Source organism: Anabrus simplex, chromosome 2 (assembly GCF_040414725.1).
Source record: "Anabrus simplex isolate iqAnaSimp1 chromosome 2, ASM4041472v1, whole genome shotgun sequence".
Taxonomy (NCBI): Eukaryota; Metazoa; Arthropoda; class Insecta; order Orthoptera; family Tettigoniidae; genus Anabrus; species Anabrus simplex.
In genome coordinates, this window is record NC_090266.1 from 779,476,023 (window position 1) to 779,503,370 (window position 27,348).

The following is a 27,348-nucleotide window of genomic DNA, read 5'->3' on the forward strand; positions in this document are numbered from 1 at the left end:
TAAATATCTCATCTACTCAAATATTTTCTTCGATATTATATGTAATAGGGTATATTAACGTGTTCCTTAACATAAATCTAGTTTTAATTTCATATAGCAAAGATTCATGTACCGCTCCATAGGTTCTCTGCTCCTCAAAACTAGTAACTTCAGGAAATAATGCACCAAACTTCTCAGAATGTCTTGTTATACAGAGTGGTCCACTTAAAAGTTTCACCACAAATATATATGGATCAACAACAGGTATTGAAAAATGTCGTTCACGGGCTTAAAGGATTACCAGTTGAGTGAAGGTTGACGAGCCACTTCTGCAAAGGCTAATTAAAGACTAATTAAAGTAGATACTGTGAGCCAGTCAAAAACGTAAAGAACATATTATTTTCAACATAAACTTACGTTTTCTTAATGGATACTCTGTATTATTTCCTACACGGTCGGCAATATGAAAGATATCATAAAGAATGGCGTTTGTTTCATCGCAATAGGTCAATTACATCCCGAAGTATTGCGACGTGAAGTCGACGCTTGAGATAAACGAAACGCGCAAAAGTTGAACATCCCGAGATTCAAGCGCGATGTGATTGACTGATTCGCAACAGAATTTCTTCAGCCACCAACAAGGTTGTCCCTATAGAACAAGCTGGATTTAGACCAGGAAGAGGATGTGAGGAGCAGGTGCTAGCAGTGGCAACTCATATTGAAAATGGTTTTGAGATTATGTTGATAAGCATGGGTGTCTTCTTAGATCTAACTGCTGCTTATGATACCGTTTGGCATGATAAACTGCTGCTCAAATTCATTCGTGCCATCCCTGGTCAGAAACTAACCACTCTAATGGGCAATATGCTGAGCAATATGTATTTTGAAGCGTTTTCAGAAAACTCTGCAAGTAGGGTGCACAAAATAAATGACTGGCTCCCACATGGCTCTGTGCTGGCTCCACTCCTTTTTAATTTGTACACATACGATCTTCTAGATACCAAGTTCAAGAAATTTATTTACGCTGATGATACTGCCTTGATAGCCCAGGATCAAAGCTTCCCCGAAGCTGAAGCAACATTAACATCAGATCTGAACATATTGGATGAATACTTCAAACATAATACTCTTCGACCGAATTCTTGAAAGACTGTTGTATCAACATTCCATATGTGAAACAAACATGGAAATTACAATCCTACAGTCAGTTTCAGAGAAGAGATTCTTCAATACTGCAGTAACCCTAAATACCTAGGAGTGACCCTGGACAGATCACTGACATCCAAAATGCATCTCAAGAATGTAGCAGCTAAAATTAGAACCCGGAACAACATATTACATAATTTAACAGGGACCACCTGGGGTGCCAATGCATCGGTCCTTGGATCCACACCTCTGGCTCTTTCGTACTCAGTTGCCGAATACTGCTGTTCTACACGGTTAAACAGTGCTCACACTAAAATAATTGACACGCAGCTCAATCAAGCAATGCGCCTCATCACAGGGTGTATCCAATCTACTAACACGCACTGGCTATCGGTTCTAAGTAACATTCCACCCCCACCTCTAAGAAGATCTCAGTCATTGCTGAACACTTGGAATAAAATTGAAAACCACTCACTGTTACCAATACATTCAGATTGTCCCGTATTATTACCGCAGCGATTAAAGTCCAGAAAACCATCGTGGCGAACAGCAATCAAGCTGCACGACAATCACTTCAAAATACTAAATGCATGGGACAATCAGTGGAAAATCCAAAACTCCTTGACACATCATTGCTCAATTAAAACTCCTTGGCAGCAGCCCGCAGGTTTTCATTCACCTCGACGACAGTGGTGTGTACTGAATGGGTTAAGGACTGTCCAGGAAAGGTGCTGAGCAATACTCAACAAGTGGGGTGGAAGTCCTCTCCTCATTGCGACTGCGGTGAAGAACAGCAAACCGTGGATCATATAGTGCTTGAATGTCCCTCAGAGCGTTTAGAGGCTCAATGAAAGATCTCCACAACCTAACATAAGAAGACGTTGAGTGGATTAACCAACTGGACATAGTATTGTGAATATTCTTATCAACTTGATAGTGTGTGTATATGTGTGTATTGTGTACATATTTTGTAAATAGCTGATATTCCTCCCTTCATCATACGATAAATAAAATAAATAAATTGACGTACGACCATGCGACAGGCGCTCTACTTAATGTTACTTGCACTGTTATCAAGAGGGATGAAAAAGAGAATAGGGTTTCCTGCCGCAGCAAAGGGATATATAAATAACGGTTTCTCTCTTCCGTGCTTTATTTACCTACATAGTACCGTACTCTGTATTGTACTACTTCAGAATGTAGATAATTCGTACAGCAAAGTTACATGTTTTTGTGTTACTGAGAAGATTATTTGCTTTGTACGTACTACTTTACAAACATACGTTTATGTCATCACTTCACCATGCGCAAAATTTCAATTGTAATGTATTGATTAAATATGTTCAGTAACATTTCCTGTACTTGTCATATAACATTGTGTAATTGACGTACAACTATGTACAGTAAACCAGCATTTTCCGCCTCTGCTAGATCCGTGGTCAGCGATTGATTTTGTAATACCCCGACCGGTGATATTCAATTTCGTTATCGTTATGTCCATTCTAGTACTCTACAGTAGTAGAGATCAATAGAATACGAACGATCAACTCCTTTCTTTATAATTCCATTGTGTGTGACTGGGAATGGGTATTGTTTCAGTCCCCAAATGTATAAAGCCGAATATCGTTCTTGTCAGCATCGTCGCTTTATAATTAGCATCATTATCTTCTATGAAATGTCCCATTTAGATCACTCCTCATTTTTATGTTGAATATGAATGAAAATGATGTGTCCTGAGTAATACAAACTACAGTAACTTTTTAATCTGCATCTGAAGATATTAAAATTTGGGGAGTGCTCCGCCCTCCGACACAACAGATTTGACGCAACAAACTTTCCATTAATTTCTTCAGATGCAGGGAATTAAGTTTCTTCAATTTTAAGAAATTTGCAGACGCAGTAGTTTTCAGCCCGCGAGTAATTCCAATCAGGAGGTTAACAAGGTAACACCGACTCGTTTGTGATTGGATGGAGTGAAAGTTTTGGGTGAGGTGCAATGGAGATGGTGATTCTGTAATTTCACGGGTGAGAAAGCGGTTCTTTCTTCGAGGCTCTGATTGCTCACCCCCACACCATACGGAAATGATGAATGCGTACCTAGAGAACTCCGACTTCATTTTTAAGCCAGTAAATTAAGCGCATATCGGCTGAGTTCATCAAGTTTGAGAATGCTTTGGAACTGTGAAATTATAATTTCACTTCTCGTACATGCTGAATGGACTGGGTCTCAGTTATGATTTTAACTACTGTGTAATCTCTTCTGTCTACTCAAGTTGATCGCAATATCTGTTCATATAATATTACGATGAATCAATCATATCTCTTAGTGCGACTCAACGTCAGCGTATATTACTCCCCGCACGCCCACAAGGTGATACCCAGTCACTGCACGTCAATAATAACAGACATTAAACATCCTGGGGATGTTAACACACCTATGATTCAGAATACTGAGAGATTACTGTCCGTAATACACTAAATCACTGTCTTTCGGCATTGACTTTTGTCCCGGATAATTGCTTAAACTGAATTTGTTCTATGATTATCGATTAGAGGCAATAGGCTATATACAAAAAATTCCGCTAACTAAAATAAATGCTTGTGATTTTGTAGGATATCAATTGGTTATTACCTTATCAAATGTAATTTGGATGAATCCAAAACTACATAGGTATCCTGTGATAAACGTGTGCGTTGACGATGACTTAAGAGCTTGTATATAACATTTTTATCAAGTTATTAGCGTGAATAAATACAGGGAATTAATATGTATGTATGTTCAGTCTTCAGCCCTAAGGCTGGTTGGATCCTCAACAGCTCTGCCATCAGCTCTCATACATGGCCTAGGCATCACTGAAGAGGCGTACTAGGGAAATGAGGTGTGAGGTAGTTTCCCGTTGCTTTTCTCACAGAGCCAGAAGTTGCTATTACATAACAGTCTGCCAAGCCCACTGAAATGCATGCACCAACCGACCCTATGAGCAATGTTTTCACACCATTCATAGCAGGGACTGGCTGCACAAGGAATGGCATTACTAGCATCGCTCATACCTGTCACTTTCATATTGTCAAAGCCAAGGATAAGACAAGAGACACACCGGGCGAGTTGGCCGTGCGCGTAGAGGCGCGCGGCTGTGAGCTTGCATCCGGGAGATAGTAGGTTCGAATCCCACTATCGGCAGCCCTGAAGATGGTTTTCCGTGGTTTCCCATTTTCACACCACGCAAATGCTGGGGCTGTACCTTAATTAAGGCCACGGCCGCTTCCTTCCAACTCCTAGGCCTTTCCTATCCCATCGTCGCCATAAGACCTATCTGTGTCGGTGCGACGTAAGAAACCCCTAGCAAAAAAGAAAGACAAGAGACAGATCAATGAATGTAACAAAATTGCTCTAGCCCATACCAGAAGACATAGTGCACTGTAAACACTAGGTCCTGCCAGCCAAGGCAGAGGGAATTAATGCCATTGTTAATACCTGAAGACAGACATTCAAGAAAATTATGTCAATTTGGAGCACAGGATGTTTTAGGGGATATTTGGTAGAAGGTCAACATAAAATATAAAACAAAATCGAAGTAACCAGCCTAGGGTAGTTCTCGTCCTGACACAAAGAGCTGATAAAAAGGCTCTTAAGAAAGATATGGAGGGGTAATTGAGACTGTAGAAATGAATTTCTTACGGTCGATGGCTAGTTACATTCTGCGAGACTGTGGGTAAGAGCACAGGCAAGAAACCTGTTACATATTTTTCACTTTTAAGAAGATAGAACAGCAGAAATTGGACTGGTTCAAACATGTATTGAAAGGGTTCGATTGAATATATACTAAGAAAATGAGTGATCTAGGCCACCCATTGGGTAGAAAGTTCTTTGAAATTAACATTACGCCCTGAGGTTTCACTGAAAATGCACAATACTACAAAATCACAAAAATGAACACTTGCATTTATTTCCCAATTGCTTACAACCAACTACGAAAATATCAATGTGAACTTTCAGTTCTGGAGATTACTGTGACATTTTATCACTTTCATTTATAAGAGACGTCATTCATTTTCCTTTACTGGCCATTTAATTCGCACCAGCGCAATTTGATTTTAACAATACTAGACAAGGAAAAGGTTAAGGCAGGATATGTGGCAGCCATGGTCTTAATTAAGGTAAAATTTTTGTATTATTTCGTCTGATATGTTAATGTTTGAAATAACAGAAATTGAACTACAGGTCTGCCGATGGTGAGGCTTGAACTCAACATTTCTAGAACGAAAGTTTGCAGGTGCACGAACCGTCCTGTGCAGTCAACCTGCTCGGTAAAGATTCTATTAGTTCATAATCAGGGTTTTATTGGTAAATCTTTTGCCTATTTCTTTGGCGTTTCTGAAATGATGAACCAAACCAAGAAAAGGACATTAATCGAATTAATTCCGAACCTTTTTTTCCGGAGAAATAGGCCCAGGTCGTGCGGTCGTGGATCAATGACTAGGATTACCGTCCAGTTTCATGGTGCCCTCGGCCGCTCCTTGTAGCGCAGCGGGCAGCATTATGGCTCCATGAATCTGGTCGAGTGAAGATACCACCGGCTTACCGTTATCTCCGATGAGGTAATAAATGTTCTAGGCTACATAATGGTTATCGTACGGCATAAACAATTTGCACCTCCCCTGCAGCTAGGAAAGGAAGTGATTCATAGTTCTACTCGTTGTACATCCTTCGTTTATGAATCAATTTCTAACAAGTATGTATGTATATCTGCAAACCTTCATAACTCCTAAAATAACATTATACTGTAGACATACAAAAATTACTCCTGTTTTTTTCTTCTTTCACAGCTACTTCTCTCATATTTGTGTCCTATTCTGTTAACTAACACTTTTGTAACAATACACTTTTAACATGTATATTGTTATTAATAAATATTTTCATTACGAGTTTGTCATATCAGATAGTTGCATGACAGGTGGGATGAAATATTATGTATTGCTTATTTTTGTGGGGGCAACGTACACTCCCTTCCCTAGATAACCATTCTGTAACAATAAAAATTTGTAATCAGGATATTATCTAGAATTGAAATGAAGATATTTACCATCTGCCTTGCACATTCTAAGTGAAAATAATAAATACTGATGTAATACATTTTATTCAGGCCAAAATTATGCACCAAGTTCAACGTAAGCTCACCTCTTCCCAATAGTACTACGGCCCTTAAAGGGTATTGGCCTACCAAACGACCGCTGCTCAGCCCGAAGGCCTACAGAATACGGGGAGTTGTGTAGTCAGCATGACGAATCCTCTCGGCCGTTATTCTTGGCTTTCTAGACAGGGGACCCTATCTCACCGTCAGATAGCTCCTCAATTCTAGTCAAGTAGGCCAAGTGTAATCCAAACGAGCCCTCATATCCAGGTACAAATCACCACCCTGGCCGGAAATCGAACCCGGGGCCCGCTACCCCCACACCACGGGGCCAGCAAGATACGGTCACCTGTGCGGTAATGACTTTCTTAATTTCCACTATATATACATCTTCATTATACACTGTTATGCCTTTCAGGGCTCAGTCTGCAAGTCTCTGTGAATTTACTAAACGCCTCCACAATCCTCTTCTTGAAACTAGCTCTGAATCCCACGTTAAGTTGCATACCTCTTATCCTTAAATCATTAGAAACTGAGTCTAACCATCGTCTTCTTAGTCTGCTTCTATTTCACTTACCCTCCACGACCGAGTCCATCACCCTCCAAGGTATCCTTCTCCATTCGCCTTACACGACTCCAGGGCCGAAGCCGGTTTATGAGTACTGCATAAACCGAGTTTATTCCTAACCTGGCCTTTATCTTCCCACTCGGAGTACCCTCCTGCCATTTTCCCCACCTGACTTGCCAGCGGTCATTCTCGTTACTTTCACACCTTTTACTTCTAACTTACGAATAAGACATTCTGAGTCCGCCCAGCTTTCACTTCTATACAGTAAAGTTAGTCTAAAACAGACCTGTGTAAGGACAGCTTCATCCGGGAGCTGACTTCATTCTTACGGAATACTGTTCATCTCAACTGCTAAGTCACTACACTAGCTTTACTGCACCTTGATTCAATTTAATTGACTATGCTACCACCCTGGGAAAACACACATTTTAAATACATGAACGATCTACCTGTTTCAGTTTTGTATTCCCAACATGACATTCAAACCTCTTAGATTTCTTCCCTATCTACTGTACATCACTTTCGTCTACAGAATGATAATTGTCATATCATACATATTGTACCTATTTTCAAAATCCAAGATATTAGATTGCAGTCTTTAGCACAGTCTGCCATTAAGAACAAAATCTCAATACAGTGAAATAAAATCAAATAATGTTATATGGAGTCAACGCACCCCCGAGCTCATTGTATGATGATACTGTTGGTATAACTGTGTACAACAAAATGTTCTTTCTATCATCGAGTCACATTTTTAATCCCACGAAAAATTAAGTTAAACTTGCATCACTCGCAGCACAAAACTATTTATGATCGAAGGAAAGGTCGTCAAATAGTAATGCCAGACTGTACTCAGTAAACATTTCAGTTACTCTAAGTGTTGGAACTTCTGTGATCATATTTTCCTTCTTTCCTTGTTAAGTGCAGAATGACCGCCGTTTGCCTTTGGTTTATTTCGCTGACTAGGAGATGAGCAATGGTAATGTAAATTGCGTTGGAAAGATATCTGACACTGTACGAAAGGGGCATGATTCGAGTTAATTTCGAGGATATATACTACACCCAAATTGCCTCATTTCCAAGGGTGGAATACTGCGGTATTCTTAATCAGACAACGAAAATTTAGCCCACATCAAATATGAATAAATTATCCTGCTACAGCAAAAGGAATGTCGTATTTTTCTAACTGCCATGTATTTGGCCACCATCTCGTCTACGTCCTTTACCTGCCGTGCTCTGTCCTTTCTGTATATTCGTTACACACATTCGTGTTCGTCGTTTGAAGGCAGACGTCCTTTTCATTAATCATTAACACAAAACAGTATATTTGTCCCCCTTTAATTAACATTTTTACTATACATGTCGTGCAAATGGCTGTGTGAACTTATACTTTGTTCTAAACTTGAGGGAGTCATTCCTGGCATAATGAGATTTTAATTTTGTCAAATAATGAAGGAAATGGCTAAATACTTCATCGATTAGCTAACTTGTCAGACAATTAATGTAGAGGTTATAATTTAACATTGATAACGCGGCTATACGTGCAACAAAGAATAAGGCTACCATCAGGATACAGAAGAGAAGAGCCCAATTATTTGCCGAAGAGCAGCTGAGAATCTGTTAGAAACATAACCTAGAGAACTTGTCAGTCTAAAATTTCCGTGGGGCCGATGACCTTAGAAGTTAGGCCCCTTGAAACAACAAGCATCAATATTTTCGTACAGTCATTAGAAACATTCCTCAAAAATCAACAGGCCTATTCTTTATCACTCGCCATGCTCCGTGAACCCCTAATGAGTGTATTGCAACGAGCAATTAGTATTGATCTACTTGAGGCACTATGGGGCACATAATAAAAGAACTCATCCTTTTATCCTCCCGTCTGCTGAAGTACTAAATTGTCCCATACAAATTGAGATTTACGCCATAGCATGTACATTATTCACCGGGCGAGTTGATCGTGCAGTTATTGCCGAGGAGCTGTGAACTTGCATCCGGGGAAAAAGCGATTTCGAACCCAAATGTCAGCAGTCCTGAATATGATTTTCCTTGGTTTCCCATTTTCAGACCAGGAACATGCTTAGGCATACCTTAATTAAGGCCACGGCCGCTTCTTTCCCACTCCTAGACTTCTCCTACCCCATCGTTGCCATAAGACCTATCTGTGTCGGTGTGACGTAAAGCAAATTGTTAATATGTACGATATCTACAAGAACTCTCAAAGCTTTATCAGGCGTATACCTCAACTTAAAAGGAAGCAACGCTTTATACTTTTAAGCTCATAGGAGTACAGCACAGAATTAAATACCAGATTTGATGTGAGTGCCGCTCATAGTTTCCTAATTATTATAATCGTACGGAAGATGAACGATGTACGTATAGTCACTGTTGATGTTGGTAATACTTCCGATTTTCGTATGAACCTTCGTATAAGTTCATTGACACCAGAAAAGCACATGAATTCCTAATTCACCGAGTACTCGAAGTGTTCACACTGTGATTGACCTTTTGGTTAATGGACACCCTTTATCATTAATGCGTGTAGTTTTATATATTTGTGTGTGTGATGTGTGTTTGTGTTGTGTTTGCGTTAAAACCGTCTAAAATCCTATGATAGTAAGTGATGAGTGGTCCTCGATCATATCACAAATATATTGCCGTCTATTTATTTACATTATCCAGTATCAAGTAATAGGGAGATAGTGGGTTCGAGCCCCACTGTCGGCAGCCCTGAAGATGGTTTTCCGTGGTTTCCCATTTTCACACCAAGCAAATACCGGGGCTGTACCTTAATTAAGGCCACGGCCTCTTCCTTCCACTTCCTAGACCTTTCCTATCCCATCGTCGCCATAAGACATATCTTTGTCGGTGCGACGTAAAGCAAATAGCAATAAGATATTTAAATTGCCCGCTTGGGTTTGAACTCTGTGCCTCTGCACATCACATTCTTGTTTCAGTCAATTATTTCCTGCCCTATTATCTGCCTCTCTGACTTGTGTTTATTAAGCATGTACTTGTATGTAATGTGAATAATATTCATACATTGCTCGAAAATTAAATGTTTATAACTTGTTAATTATTCTGCTTAAATTTCTAATTACTTTGTGCACATGATCACTCTCGAATGTCTTACGTCACATACCGTCACTAATTATATATTAACCATCAACTGCCATGCAAGAGTACTACACACTACTCCAGTCAACGACTCAAAAATGACGCCGTCGTGACTGTTGCTAGGCCTAATCTCGTCACTCCACATCACGTAAGAGGAGAAACCTGCGACGTACCAACTCATCCAGCCGCGTTTTAGGGGCTTTATTAACTGTCCTCTGAGAATACTCTGGTTAGAAACTTCATCTGAATTTTAACCAAAGATAAGTAAACCAATTTCTGATACCAGTGATTTTTAACGGACATCAAATCTTTAGTAGCTGAACTACATAACAATGCAGTGATTTCTTCAAGTATATTCTGGAACACTGTGCTACAGGAATCTTAACAGTGCTTTTCTTCCGAAATATTTACGTCGTCGAACGCAAATATTTCATTCACCGTAAAGCTGACCGGACTTTAAAATTCGTTTCTTGTCCGCTTCTCTCCACCCATTTTTCAGGAACCCTTTAATGTATGCCTATTAACTCAAAGTGGTATTTGGACTCTTTGTCCAGTCTCTTGCAGCTTCAGAACCATAAGTGGACATAAGTGAATTCTGGACTCGATCTTCACGTTATCATCACACTATAACCTTCGTGTTTTGGGCACATTTTGTGAGCCGCCGCCAACCTTCCTTCAACTTGAAAGGTTTCTTCAAATTACCCAATTTTTTTACGTAACCTACCCTCATCTACCTTTACACTTCGTTTGTTCTCCTTCTTACAAAACAGGTTAACCATCTTCGTACATAACCTAGGCATCGAGGATATTAATAAATAATTCAATGTCCCGCTTGGTCTTCATTTTGTTCATTAATTGTTAACCGATAATCTTATGAATGTTATTAACATTATTATTCTCAAAGTCATACTCGATTATTGTCATTATAATCACTTCTATTATTATTAACATTAATGAGCTCTCCTTACGATTAATAAATCTGTCCCAGAAAAATTTCTTAATCTATCCCATTCTTCTCCGATCATTTCCCCATACACTGCTTTGGCGGTGTATCAAGTGGTAGTTTAAGGTTTTATCTAATTGGATCTAGAGCAAAGGTTTGTTGATTTTAGAGATTATTAATAGGAATGGATGTGGAAAATCCTTGTAAAATTCAAATAACTGCGAATAAAAATTAAAATTACTGAAGAGTACGTTTCCCAGTTCCATTGCAAGCTGAGTCTAATAATTAGGCTACGAATATTTTTAATGGTTACGAAATTCAAATTTAACCTCAAGGTTTCCGATATTCTTAGACTCATAAGTATTTATTTGTATACAACGTAAAGTGGTTTGTCGATCTATGTACTGACTACTGGGAGTAAATTATCGCGTCATGAAGGAATCTGAAATAAAAATAGAGACAGATAAAAACTTCTCAATAATTCCTTAATTCCAGAGGAGCTAATGATACCACGATCTTCATTCTGTACGCCACAGTGATTCATACATTCACACAATAGTTATGAACTAGATATGGTAAGTACAGAAAGCTAGCGATCATTCTGTTCATAGTGATTGGGATAGAACAAAGAGAAAAGGTATGATGGTTCTTGACCGAATTTATTAGTTTCCAATAAGTATACGAGTTTTAAAAACATCAATGGATCCAGGGCGATGGTAGATGTTTGATTTAGGATGTAAGGAATACAGTTAAGTACGCCATGGAATTATTAATATGCTTTGTATTCCTCAATCACCTTTGAAGGTAAAGTCCGTGTCTTCATTGCGTGAGATCTTGATACGTATTCATTTGCGTCGCTTATAGGACGTTCTATGAGACTTAGCTACGAGCTGCATTCCTACTTATAACGGTATTCTTATACATACGTCACTTTCCCCACTTTTTGCTGTTGCTAAGAAGCGTAGTATTTAAGATATTTAGTCTTATTCACACATAATACTAGTGCGGACCGGATACAATTTTCCTCATAGCTTTCTTCGGTGTATAGTAATTGTAACTTTGTTGCAAAAAGTCTACTTTTATGTGTATCAGACTGTTCACATCAAGTGGAAATGAGGTCGCAGGTGCTTCTAATAGGCGGTCTGTTAAGTCTTCAGTCAGGAGGCAGGTTAGATTTTCAGAAAGCACCACGATAAAAATCGTATACATCCATCTCACCTGCCCTGTGATATGTTTCTTACCAACTGGACTCGAAGCTGCTAACCACGGTGTCGGATCATTTACTTGCACGCTTAACCTGATACTCCTAAAACTGATTTTATATCCAAATATCAGTCCTCTTAGCAGCAGTTTCCGTTCCCACTGCCAATCCACCCAGAAGTAGAGACGACAAGGGTATATCAATGTTCTAATTATGTCGATATTTTTCTTTCATAATGCATACCGACTAGCATTTACCTGAAGCTTCGCTCGCATGGATTTCGTAATTTGATCAAAGTAATCGTTCCTCGGCATTGCACTAAGACATTATCAGAACATTCATAAAGTATAAAATCTCACCCAAACATGAGTTTCATTTACCCCAGAAATTCTTTGTAAACCATGTTTGTGGTATTACCTGTTGGGGCTAAGACGACCATGCGACATAGAACTGTACATGTGAGAAACAGTCTTCTCTCAAGTCAAAAAATGTATACATGTTTCTTTATTTATAAAAGAGATTCCAAATACCTATTCCCACATCTGTAACATCTTCAGTTTTTGAGATATACATAAGTATCCCCATAAAAAGAATTCAACCCCTTGATCAGCCCTTCCCCCACACTCACCCTTATCTAAGTGTATTTTAGGAAAACAAAAATATGTGTTCCTTTATTTTTAAAGGAGATTCCAAATACCAATTTTCACGTCTGTAACATCTTCAGCTTTTAAGGTATAAGTATCCTCATAAAATTAATTGAACAATTTTTTACTTCTTTTCACCCCCCTGTTAAGTGCCTTCTCCGAAAAAAGAGGTACAGGTTCCTGTTCATTTAAAGGACTTTCAAAATACCAAGTATCTTGTCTCTAACATATTAAGTTTTTGACATTTATAATGTAAATATACCGGTACTCATTTTAAAAATTTACCCGCTTTTCCAATTCTTTTCCGCCCCTTAAATGTTTTTTTCTGAAAACAAAAAATACGTGTTTCATTATTTTTAAAGGAGATTCCAAATACCAGTTTTCATGCTTGCACGTCTTTAACACCTTCAGTTCTTGAGATAAATGTAAACTCATAAGAACAATTGAACTTCTTCTTCTTCATCACTTCTTTCCACCCCCCTCCCGCCTTAAGGGGACTTTCCGAAAACAAAATATACGTGTTTCTTTATTTTGAAAGGAAATTTAAAATACCAACTTTTACGTCTGTATTACCTTCAGTTTTTAAAATAATATATTGTCATAAACATATTTCAAATCCTTATTTACTTGTTTTCAACTCCACACTCCTTACGCCGATTGTCGGGAAAAAATGCGTGTTTCTTTATGTTTAGAGAATATTCCAAATACTAATTTTCACGTCTAAAACATCTTCAGTTTTTGAGATATAAGTATCCTCATAAAAGTAATTCAACCCTTTTTTCAACCCCACCTTTCCTACCCGTTAAGTTGGTACCCCCTCCCAGCAGTGCGAGTTTCTTCATTTTTAAAGGAGATTACAAATACCAATTTTCACGTCATTGACATCTTTAGCTTTTGAGATATAAGTATCCTCGTACAAAGAATTCAACTAATTGTTCAATTCATTCAGCCTCCATAAGTGGATTTTCCAAGGAACACATATTACCTTACTTTGAAAGAAGCTTCCAAATACAAATGTTCATGCCTCTAACATCTCCAGTTTTTGAGATATAACTATCCTCATAAAAGGAATTCAACTGCTTTTTCACCCCAACCAGGTAAGTTGACTCCCCCTACTGAAAAAATGCGTGTTTCTTTGTTTTAATGGAGATTCCAAATACAAATTTTCACGCGTGTATCCTTAATTTTTTGAGATCTAAGTTTCTCCGTAAAATCAATTAAAATTTTTCACTTCATTTCATCCTCCCCCTTAAGTGAATTTTCCGAAAACCAAAAAGCATTGTTTCTTTATTTATAAAGGAGCTTCCAAATGCCAATCATCACGAATGTAATATCTTAAATTTTGTGATATATGTATCCTCATAAAAAATGTATTATACTCCTTTTTCCCCACCCCCGCCCCCAAGTTGATTTCCCCTCCCCCAAAAATGCGTGTTTCACTATTTTTAAAGGAGATTCCAAGTAATAATGTCCACGTATGCAACATCTTTAGTTTTTGAAATCTAAGTATACTCATACAAAGTATCCAACGAATTTTTCAATTAATTCACCCCCTTAAGTGGATTTTCCAAAGACAAAAGATTACGTGTTCCTTTATTTTGAAAGAAAATTCCAAAAACAAATTTCCACGTCTGTAACCTTCAGTTTTTAGATATAACTATCTCCAGGAAAAGAATTCAATTATTTACTTCCTTTCACACTCCCCACTTAAGTGAATTTCCAAGAACAAACTACCCGCTTCTTTAAAAGAGCTTCCAAATACCAATTATCACGACTGTAACATCTTCATTTTTGGGATATATGTATCCTCGTAAAAGGAATTCACCTCCGTTTTCATCCACCCCATCCTTCCAAGTAGATTCCGCCACCAAATGCGTGTTTCTTTATTTTTAAAGGAGATTCCAAATACCAGTTCTCACGTTCGAAAGATATATATATATATATATAGATTCTCATACAAATAATTCAACTAATGTTTCAATACCTTCACCACCCCCCGTTAAGGGTCTTTTCCGAAAACCAAAGGTTACATGTTTCCTAAATTTTAAGGGAGATTCCAAATACCAATTCTCACGTCTACAACGTGTTAATTTAAAAAATATTCACCCCCTTCTTCAGCTCCCCTTAAGTGGATTTTCCGAAAAAAATTGTTTCCTTACACTTCTAGAAAATTCCAGATATCAGTTTTCGGATCTGTAATATGTTAAGTGCCTGAGATAATTTACTGATACAGTCTTTTTTAAATTCACTCCGTTTGTCACTCCTGTTCACCCACTATTTATCGGATTATCCCAAAACAGAAAAATACGTAATTCTTTATTTCCAAAGGAGATTCCAAATTTCAATTTTCATGTCTGTAACATGTTCACTTTTTGAGATATAAGTCACCTCATGAAAGGTGCTCAACCCCTTCTACCCTTTTTTCACCCCCCTTTAATGGGATTTCCGAAAACAAAAATACGCGTTTCTTTATTTTTAAAAGAAATTCCAAATATCAATTTTTACGTCTGTAAACTTTAAAGTTTTTTAGATATAGACATCCTCATTTTAAAAATTCACCCCCCACTTTTCACCCCCTTTTCGACAGAATATCCAAAAATCCTCCCATAGTGTGCTCCTACACGTTAATACGAATGTATCCCCAACATTTCAATTCTTTATGTCCAGTAGTTTTGGCTCTGGGATGATGAATCAGTCAGTCAGTAAGTCATTCAGTCAGTCAGGACATGTTATGTTGTACATATAGATATATGATTTTGAAGGTGATTTTGGTCATCCTGTACTATTTTTCCTTCACGTCATCCCTCTAGTATGCATGTTGTAATGTAAAAGGACTTACTAAATATCGATACACTAGAGTCCAACAAACTCGACCGAAAGTTCTTTTTTGCTACTGGCCTTACGTCGCACCGAGACACATAGATCTTACTGCGACGATGGGACAGGAAAGGCCTAGGAGTGGGATGGAAGCAGCCGTGGACTTAATTAACGTACAGCCAGAGCATTTACCTGGTGTGAAAATGTGACACCACGGAAAACCATCTTCGGGGCTGACGAGAGTGGGGTTCGAACCCAGGATCTCCCGGATTCAAGCTCACAGCTTCGCGACCCTAACTGCACGGCCAACTCGCCCGGTCAACCTAATGTTGACTGGTAGGATGTTGAGTTTCCGATATGTCGAGTTTTACAAAATAAGGGGTGGGATCTTCACTACTCATAATATCACACTGCATATTACTCTATTTAATGTTCTGGCAAAATACAGGGCATAGAAAAGTATCTTACATACGAAACTGAAGAAGGGCTAATACATTGTAGGAATAATATATCGTGATGCTTCACGGTCTCTGGCACTCACTTCGTGTTCGTGCAGCTTCGTCAGGTAGGCGACGGAGGAACACAATGTCCACGGCAGATGCAACTTGCTCCTTCATGTGACGGAGCATTCCTTCAGCAGGCTGTAGCTCTTCACTGTGTGTCATCATTTATACTTTTCCGTTGTCTTCCACCTCTTTGTCTTCTGATTCACATTATCTCCGTTCTCTTTCACTCATGCAAAAGTTTCACTAACGAAAAGTTCACAGTTTTCATTCTGCCCCACCCATTCTCGAACATCACCACCAGTAACAACTTCTCTATATATATACAGTGTGACTCAGCAGACCTGTCCAATATTGTATGCTGTAACCCAACCAACGTGCACATGATTATACGGGTGCTATTCCTCTGCAGGAGTACTGTATGGGAGTAATGTTCAGTGAGCATATTTTGCACACGATTCTGAACCCTAGCGAAATGTTATATCATCCGATCGCAAAACACGACGCCTTGAAATCATGTATCAACGTCCTTTTACCATGGAACTACAGTATGTTAATGTGTCGTACCTCGTGACTGGGTGAAACGAAGAGGGGGATCAATGCAATTAACTACTTAACAGTGCAGTAATTAATGTCTTAAACACCGAACCGAATGGAGTATGAACTCTGCACTCATGGTACTATCAGTGTGCTTTCAGAGTGTAGCGTAGCGGATGTGGTTAGGCATTCGCGTAGTAATCGACGGAGTGTGCCAGCAACTGTTCGAATCCTGCAGCGTTCAAATATATTTGCATCGGTATGATGTTTGGATACGTAAACACAGGCCAACGTTTGCCACATTCAAACAGTAGAATGAGGCTGTTTTTCATCTATTTCCCTGCGCATGTGTCATTCGGCACGTTTTCCACAGAGGAATACTTTGACTTGCTCTTCATTTATGGGGAAGCAAGACACTACGCCTCTACCAGGAACGGTATCCCTACAGGCGACACCCGGCTGCTGCGACTTTCCGAAGTGTTGAAAGACGCCTAAGGACAACAGGCGTGATTTCCAACCAGCCATCAGTCCGCGATAGGCCCGTTACATCGGGTGAAACAGAAGAGGTCGATCTGGAGGCTGCTCGTAATAATCCACACATCAGTACTAGGGCGATTACACGACAGGTGAACACCAGGCAGCCGTCCATCTGGCGAATACTGCATGAACATACATTTCACCGAAACAACGTTGAGCTAATCCAAGAGTTCCATGGGCGGGATTTCGAAGCTCGAACGGAGTTCCGTCAGTGGCTATTATCCAGGCTGGACAATGATGCAGCATTCGTATCAAATATATTGTTCTCGGACAAATCGCGCTTCCACAGTAATGGGAGCATCAATCACCACAACATGCACTATTGGAGTCCGGACAATCCTCACCTCGTGCGACAGGCGGCCCATCAAGTACGATGGGGTGTGAAAGTTTGGTGTGGAATCTTGGGGGAACGCCTGATTGGACCTTATTTCTTTGAGGGCCATAGGACGGGCCCACGCTACCAGAATTTTGTGCGTCAGGAACTATCACTGCTGTTGGAGGATGTGCCCTTGCACGATCTTTCGACGATGTGGTTGAAACAGGATGGAGCCCCACCACATTCGACTTTACGCTTTCGTAACCATCTGAACGAGGAACTGCCAGGAAAATGGATAGGACTAGGAGGCCCTATTCCTTGGCCTGCCAGATCACCGGATTTAACCTCGTTAGACTTCTTGTGTGGACATTTGAAGAACGTCGTTTACACTCAAACGCCGGAAAACACCGCCCAGCACCGGTAACTCATCACGGACGCCTGCCGAGCAATTACACCTGGAATGCTTCAGTGCTCAAGAGGATCTATTGGACATCGGAAGGCACACGCATGTCTTCCAGTGTTTATTACTGGCATAATTTTATGGCGTCCTATCATGGTGAGGCGGTAAATACCAAGATACTTCGTGGTGTTGTCTGAGCATACCGGCAGGGCAGATGTTTTCAGCACGGAAAGAATATTGTGGGTTGCATAAAACTACATTGGAAGGGGCGTCTGAATAGCACTGTATTACAATGACTCTATATGTACAGTGTGGCCAACGAGGGCTTCCTTCTGATTGGCACCGCCATGTTTTAGCCAAATATCCGTCAGCTGATTTAAACGTTTGTGTTCCGCACAGGGTAAGGTCGCTCTTTATGCAATTTCTGCGAAGTACCAGCTACATTTTAAAATTTTAATATTACAGAAAATATATTTTTATGAAACACGGGGGATTATTTAGTACTATTAGTTTCGAAATGTGAGTGAATTTACGTATTTCTGAGGTCTGAGTATTGAAGAAAATTACACCAGGCTGTTGTGCTTATGGATGCAGAAACGGATCCGGAAAGTGTTTTTAAATGACATTGGAGGATTGCATTTTTTCAGCTCTAAAACTAGCACGTTATAAGAAGCCCCTAGCAAGGAGTAGAGTTGTCTCATGTTTTATAATGGTACCAATAATAACAAAATGTGTTGGTGATTTTCTGGAGGGCAAGGCAGTAAATGTCAGATTTCTCCGTTAATGTTCGCCCTATAGAAAACCTGTACAAAGCGAAAGTTGTTTGGAATATAACTTCCGATCTCTTAAGTTTCGTGCGATTTTACCGTCGAAGCAGAAATAACAGATTTTCAATATTATAGTCCTTTTCACAAATTCCCAAATATCCCCGAAAACATATGTTTTAACTAAAACCTGTACATAAAAAAAGTTACAGGAATGGCCACTCCCTATCATTTATTACTCATTCATTTTCACCGTATGAGACATCATCATGATGGATGTATTCTCAAATTCAAGCTTTTATGGTTACTCATTTCTTAAACGACGTGGTTGTAAGTGCCGCCTAGCATCAATCTGAGTTTTCCTATACAGTATAACGATAACAATAACAGTCCGACTCCGTGGCTGAATGGTCAGCTTATTGCCGTTCTTTTCAGAGGCTCACGGGTTCGATTCCAGGCCGGGTGGGGTATTTTAAGAGCTCGAGCTTGGGGACTGGGTGCTTTTGTTTTCCCCAACGCTCTTCTCTTCATATTCAGACAACACACCACACCACAAACCACCGCAGAAGCACGCATTAGTGATTACATCCCTTCATATAGGACTGGCGTCAGGAAGGGCATCCGGTCGTTAAACAGGGGCAAACCAACATGTGTGACTCATTTCGCACCCGCAACCCCACACTTGTGGGAAGAGCGGTACAAAAAGAATACGGTAATGATAACAGTAATAACAATGGATTAGCAAAACCGATGGTAGGAAATAGAATGTTTAAAATACAGGGGATATCTACTAGTAGGTGCCACTAACCGAACCGGTGGATAGAATTAGTCGCACATCACGGGGTTCGAACTGCGGGTGGTCGGTAACTCAATCCTGAATTCAAGTACTCATAAAATAATATTGAGCTAGTTATAACACTTTTGTCTACCCGTCGGTTAACTGCTTGTTTTCAACGAGCAACAAGCAGTAATCTCTCAAATTACATTGTATCACACCAAACCAAACCCCATGGCACTACAGCCCTTGAAGGGCCTTGGCCTACCAAGCGACCGCTGCTCAGCCCGAAGGCCTGCAGGCTACGAGGTGTCGTGTGGTCAGCACGACGTATACTCTCGGCCGTTATTCTTGGCTTTCTAGACCGGGGCCACTGCCTCACCGTCAGATAGCTCCTCAATTCTAATTATGTAGGCTGAGTGGACCTCGAACCATCCCTCAGGTCCAGGTAAAAATCCCTGACCTGGCCGGGAATCGAACCCGGGGCCTCCGGGTGAGAAGCATGCACGCTACCCCTACACCACGGGGCCGGCAACTACATTGTATAGTGATACCAATATTTAATTGCTCATTGCGGAATTCAAACCATACCTGTCATTAACAGAGCACTGTACACAACTACCCCGGGGCCATGGAAGTTACTTGTTTTTACCAATAAAGAATAGGCATAGCCTAGGCATAGCTACGTAAACAAAATTTCCAACCTCTTCAATAATTGTGACTTGTAGGACTATACCACGTACCAGTCTAAATTTTGAAGTCTTAAAGTCAGGTAGTCAGACTCTGAATATAACAAATACTGATAGGCTTATATACACACGGCATAAGCAAAACAAATAACATCCTAAAACAATGAACTAGTATATTCTTTATTGAAACAATTATAATATTACTCTAAATCTATCAGCTGATTGAGTACTTGGCTGCAACATGGCGACTGGACTGGACTTGGCCACACTGTACATATAGTCATTGTACGCTGTATAGGTACACAGCTATCTCTATCGGCATGAGGACGAAGTACTTACGTCCCGACTTCTGTGCCGTCGATAGATATTTTGAGAAAACGGAAACTTTTGAGAGACTTAATCTGGTACCTGGAATAAGTTACAAGAAGAAGGAAATGATGGCCATCATACTTGAAATACTGTATTTAGTGAATGGATCATTCTACCAGTGTATGAAAACACTGTAATTCCATCGCCAAACTCAGCGCGCATGGTGCCCATAATAGTTAGGGCGCGTAGTTAAAATGATTGGACACCGTGGTAACCGGTTCGAGTCCCGTTGATCAAAAAATAATTCGCCAATGGAATGTTGCCCGGCAGGGTAGGAGAGGTGTTAGTATAAAAATTCTAATCAATAAATTGCGTGCGAAAAGCCTGGGTTAAATTCCAAACCTTTTCGCAGTGCCCACACAGAGCGAGGGTATAATACATTGTTATTTTTTCTTTACAAGAAAAAACAATTAATTTCTCACGTCAGTGACTTTTACTTTTATAATAAAATATACGTTTCCTTATGGGTTACAAGAACAATGCAATGATGACCGTCATCCTTGAAATACTACCTTTCCGTGAAATGAATGAATCTTTTTTTAATTCTCGGGTATGAAAACACATTATTTCCATCGTTAAACACAGCCCGTATGGAGGATACAAAAGGAAACAAAGTAAAGGACCTCAAGGTACAACTCGTGTCTTCCATATGCACACTGATCATATAGAAAACAAAACACACCAAGGAATATAAACACCGGGCGAGCTGGCCGTGGCAGCTGAGAGCTCGCATCCGGGAGATAGTGGATTTGAATCCCACTGTCGGCAGCCCTGAAGATGGTTTTCCGTGGTTTCCCATTTTCACACCACGTAAGTGCTGGGACTGCACCTTAATTAAGGCCACGGCCGCTTCCTTCCCATTCCTAGGTCGTTCCTCTCCCATCATCGCCATAAGACCTATCTGTGTCGGTGCGACGTACAGCAAATAACAAAAAAAAAGAAGGAATATAGCACAATGGATAGAACTAGTTGCAAGGCATTCCTTGAGGATGGTCCCACCAAATGAATCTGTCGTCGATGTTTGAGCACGCTTTCTCCGGCAAATGAAGATGGGGGCTGAAATACTGTTCTAAATATTTAATTTTGACTATCTACTACCTGGTTTGGTACCCTGTCTTTAATGAAATTAGGCTGAGAAAAATGATCCACATCCCTTAATAAATCAGTTCTAAACGTCGTCATTCCGCCCTCATGAACGTGTAGGTCACCTACCGTGCCGAGCCTTGTTTTACAAAAACAATCACCCCTCTATAGAGGGAAAAAAAGTTGATCTCCCACTGCAACATGAAGGGACGATTTTAAGCCACGTAAATCACATGGCTGAATCGCGATATCTTGGAAAGGTAAACAGTCGTCACATCTGGAACCTAGTTCCTTTTCTTAAAATACCTCATGAAATAACTTATTTGCCTTCCTGATGAATAATAATAATGTGGTTGGCTTTACGTCCCACTATCTAATTTTATGGTATTTCGAAGACGCCGAGGTACCGGATATTAGTCCTGCAGGAGTTACTTTATGTGCTAGTAAATCTTCCGACGCGAGGCTGACGTATTTCAGCAACTTGAAATACCACCGGACTGAGGATGGTTCGAAACTGCCAAGCTGGGGTCAGAATCAAAGCATCAATCAGTCATCAATGATCTGCATTTAGGGCTATCCCTCAGGTGGCAGATTCCCTGTCAATTCCTTACATTATATTTACATTGATGTATTATTATTTACCTAGCTTTTTATCTAATGTTTTCAAGGAACTTGAAAATTTAGAAGGCCAGTGCCTAAACCGTCTGAGCCACTCAGTCTGGCATTTGTCTTCCTTCGGGCTTCATTCATGTATCACTTAATTCATTAATTAACTCTCTCATTTCAATAACGTAATAAATATCCTGGCACGTGCAAGGCTTTCATATTCCACGCTAGATGGCCTGGCTTAACAAACTTGTGACATCACAGAATAACATCACACCTCTGATAACCTAACTCCTTCTCAACAGCTGATTCTGTGAAAGGAAATAAAATGGGGTAACACAAATACTGCAAGACGGACACCTAGCTACTAATGGGAGGTCATATTTTGAATTTGACGCATATCTCAATCACAACATCCAACACAATATGGCTATACTACATCTCTTCCAGGAAGACTTCCACGATGGTCAGGTCGTGGTTCTCGCTCTTGGCACGTAGATCCATGATCCTTTAGTCCTTATAATCCTATTGTTGCGACAAAGAACCCATATGCTTATCTCCCGTTCACACGCCTCCTTCTGCCGCACCTTTCACGACACAGATATTCCCTGATTCAATGCCCCAGTTCAGGCTATGAAAAACAGGGATTTTACGTAATCACTCACGTCTAGTTCTTATAAATACGTGTGAAAGTAGCTAACCCTGCATATATTCTTGCTGTAAAGATCATAATTCATACACTCATGTTCATAAAAACCAGAACACATTGAAAGACTGAAAGAGGAAGTTCATATTCACACACGTTATGAAGAAATGGTTAGCATTTGAACCAAGGCATGTCAACCCTAACGTTCAAGGCCAACATTGATTTCCAAGCGCACCGCCACCAGTTGGTGAAATGTGCCTGCGGCTCTCGTTGTAGCTATAATCCGATGGGAATGGATCAGTGTGACTTGTGCAGACGTGCAGGATGCCTCGCAGACGTATGCGAGAAACGCAACCGTCAAATGAGTGAGTTTGAAAGAGGACGCATTATTGGCATGGGAGAACGTGATGCATCCACCAGGGAAATTGCTGCTCGTGTGGGACGAAGTGTGTCGGCAGTGCAGCAGGTGTGTAAAGAAAGGTTCACAGATGGCAGTAGAACCCCGCGAGATGGGTCTGGCCGCACCATCCAGACCAGCCCCGAGAAGTTTGACACCTCATTCGAATGGTATTGCAGGACAGATCTGCGTCCTCCTCAGCTCAGGCGCAACAGTGAAACAGTGTAACACATCATCGTACATTATCAGGAGTGATGGTCCGTCGCGGTTTGTTACGGTCTGCGTTACCGGGGGGCTATCCACTTCTCCACCTACCTTTGACTAATGTGCATGAGCATGCTGGGCAGTAATGGTGTATGGAATGACGTCACTGGTGACAGGAATGTCAGCAGATAGTGTTTTCGGACGAATCCAGGTTCTGTTTGTTTGAAAATGATGGCCGCATTTTGGTTCGCCGCAGGCAGGGCGAGCTGCATCGCAAATGCCTGCATTTGCACGAGACATACAACGCCAACTCAAGGCCTTATGTTGTGGTGTGCTACAGGGTACAATAGCAAATCAGAGTTGGTGCGTGTTCAGGGCACTATGACCAGTTTTACCTACTTGAATTTTATCCTGCGACCCGTAGCCATACCCTTTCTGCACGATAACCCAGATGCCATATTTCAGCAGGACAATGCACGACCAAATGTTTCTATACAAACACGCCCCTTCTTGTTGCCACAGGATTTTAGAGGGTTGCCCTGGCCCGCCGAACAACCGGACTTGTCGCAAATCGAAAATGTGTGAGATATGGTGAAACGATCGGGGTGGCACTGTCACCCAATGCCAACCACCAGAGATGAACTGTGGAACCAGGCGAATGCAGCAAGTGTGGCTATACACCAGGACGCCATTCGCGCTTTAAAACGCGTCGATGCCATAAATAACATCCTAAAACAATGAACTAGTATATTCTTTATTGAAACAATTATAGTATTACTCTAAATCTATCAGCTGATTGAGTACTTGGCTGCAACATGGCGACTGGACTGGACTTGGCCACACTGTACATATAGTCACTGTACGCTGTAAAGGTACACAGCTATCTCTATCGGCATGAGGACGAAGTACATACGTCCCGACTTCTGTGCCGTCGATAGATATTTTGAGAAAACGGAAACTTTTGAGAGACTTAATCTGGTACCTGGTACCTGGAATAAGTTACAAGAAGAAGGAAATGATGGCCATCATACTTGAAATATTTAGTGAATGGATCATTCTACCAGTGTATGAAAACACTGTATCTCCATCGCCAAACTCAGCGCGCATGGTGCCCATAATAGTTAGGGCGCGTAGTTAAAATGATCGGACACCGTGGTAACCGGTTCGAGTCCCGTTGATCAAAAAATAATTCGCCAATGGAATGTTGCCCGGCAGGGTAGGAGAGGTGTTAGTATAAAATTTATAATCAATAAATTGCGTGCGAAAAGCCTGGGTTAAATTCCAAACATTTTCGCAGTGCCCACACAGAGCGAGGGTATAATACATTGTTATTTTTTCTTTACAAGAAAAAACAATTAATTTCTCACGTCAGTGACTTTTACTTTTATAATAAAATATACGTTTCCTTATGGGTTACAAGAACAATGCAATGATGACCGTCATCCTTGAAATATATAGTGAAAAATACTACCTTTCCGTGAAATGAATGAATTTTTTTAATTCTCGGGTATGAAAACACATTATTTCCATCGTTAAACACAGCCCGTATGGAGGATACAAAAGGAAACAAAGTAAAGGACCACAAGGTAGAACTCGTGTCTTCCATATGCTCACTGATCATATAGAAAACAAAACACACCAAGGAATATAAACACCGGGCGAGCTGGCCGTGGCAGCTGAGAGCTCGCATCCGGGAGATAGTGGATTTGAATCCCACTGTCGGCAGCCCTGAAGATGGTTTTCCGTGGTTTCCCATTTTCACACCACGTAAATGCTGGGACTGTACCTTAATTAAGGCCACGGCCGCTTCCTTCCCATTCCTAGGTCGTTCCTCTCCCATCATCGCCATAAGACCTATCTGTGTCGGTGCGACGTACAGCAAATAACAAAAATACAGCAAATAACAAAAAAAGAAGGAATATAGCACAATGGATAGAACTAGTTGCAAGGCATTCCTTGAGGATGGTCCCACCAAATGAATCTGTCGTCGATGTTTGAGCACGCTGTCTCCGGCAAATGAAGATGGGGGCTGAAATACTTTTCTAAATATTTAATTTTGACTATCTACTACCTGGTTTGGTACCCTGTCTTTAATTAAATTAGGCTGAGAAAAATGATCCACATCCCTTAATAAATCAGTTCTAAACGTCGTCATTCCGCCCTCATGAACGTGTAGGTCACCTACCGTGCCGAGCCTTGTTTTACAAAAACAATCACCCCTCTATAGAGGGAAAAATAAAGAAAGATTTATTTTCTTTGTTTTCGTAAAATCTACTTAGGTAGATTGGGGGTGGGGATAGGACTGATAAAGGGGTTGAATTATTTTTATGGGGACACTTATATCTCAAAAACTGAAGATGTTTCTGACGTGGAAATACGTATTTGGAATCTCCTTTAAAAATAAACATTTTTTTTTTCTTCGACTTGAGAGAAGACTATTTCTCTCACCTACAGTTCTAAGCCGCATCTTAGCCCAAAAAGGCAATAGAACAAAAGTAGTAGTTTACACAGACTTTCTTGAGTAAATGAACCTCAATTCTTCGGTGAGGTTTTTATACTTTAGGGATTTTCAGATAATGACTTAGTGCAGTACCGAGGAACGATTACTTTTTTCAGATGACGAAATTCACGCGAGCGAAGCCACGGGTAGCTGCTAGTAGAGTATCTAAATCGTCCTTATAATTTCCGATGTTAGTACCCTGACTTTGTGACTTCATGTCCCACGTCGTAGATATTATGTAATTGAAATGAAAGCAAGGAAATCAATGTTGGTCCTACTGTTCTGCCATGCGTCTGGAGAGTTCGCTCAGTAGAGCTAATACCCATTCTTTACTAGGGTATTCCCTGGTTCCGCTGTATATCCTTGTCCCGCTTTCATGACAGCTTTGGTGTCTCTTATTTGAACAACGCCCTTCAAACCCCAGCGAATTTCCTCCACAGACATTAAAACAACTTTCTCATTAGTTATATATCCAAGTCTTTAGTTCATGCCCCTGTCGGGTAGAGTAGGCCATGTACCTTTTGGGCTATTGCGTTAACGGGTATTACATTAAATATCTTCATGTGAGTGGGGCGTGATAGGTAAGTGAAATAAGGAAGATTCCCTGACTGAAATGCCTGATACATTTGGTACGAATTTTAGCTAGTATTTTCCCTAATGTTCATAAAATGAATGGTCACATAAAGCCACATGTTTGCTAGCTTTCTGGTATTGTTCATTTTCACGGTACTTATACCAAGAGTAGCAAATTTCACAAATGAAATGCTGTTAGGCGATACGGAGATCGAATCCCGACTACGAGCTTCATTTTTAGTTTATACTCTCCCGGGAATTGTTGATATGTAAATAATTTTTAATCCAGGAGATATTTTCTTAATATAATACTTAAAGGAAACCAACTATACACATGTTAATGTAGACATCCCAACTGCACGGGTTTAAAGATCGTTGATATACACACCCTTGTGAATACCTAGATCACCCAGTATAAATTCTCCAGTTCGAACTGGTTTTGCAGCGTAGAATGGGATCGTAATTCGAAGGCTACAGATCACCGACAACCATCTCCTACGGAAGGGCGTCTAACAACCTGAAGAACGTAGTTATGTGTGAGATTCCGTTGTGTGTGGATGAGAGTGCTCTATTGTGTAATTAACAGATATTACCTATATGTGGCAGGTCGTTCCGCAGAATTGTGTAACTCATTTGCTCGTGTCATATTGCTACAATTCTCGAGTTTCATGTAAACTAATAGAGATGGTGCTGCGGGAGGTCAGTGTCTTACAAATATACTAATTTTAATTAAAGTTTGGATCTTGTAATTTACTTTTGTACTGAAGTCTCTCACAATTAATATCCGTCTAAGAATCATCAAGCATCGCTAAACTCATTTTCATTTTATGCCTCTATGTAACGATTCCATCTGAATTACATGGTGTTTGGTTGCTTATCAAGTAGTCAGCAAGATCTCCGGA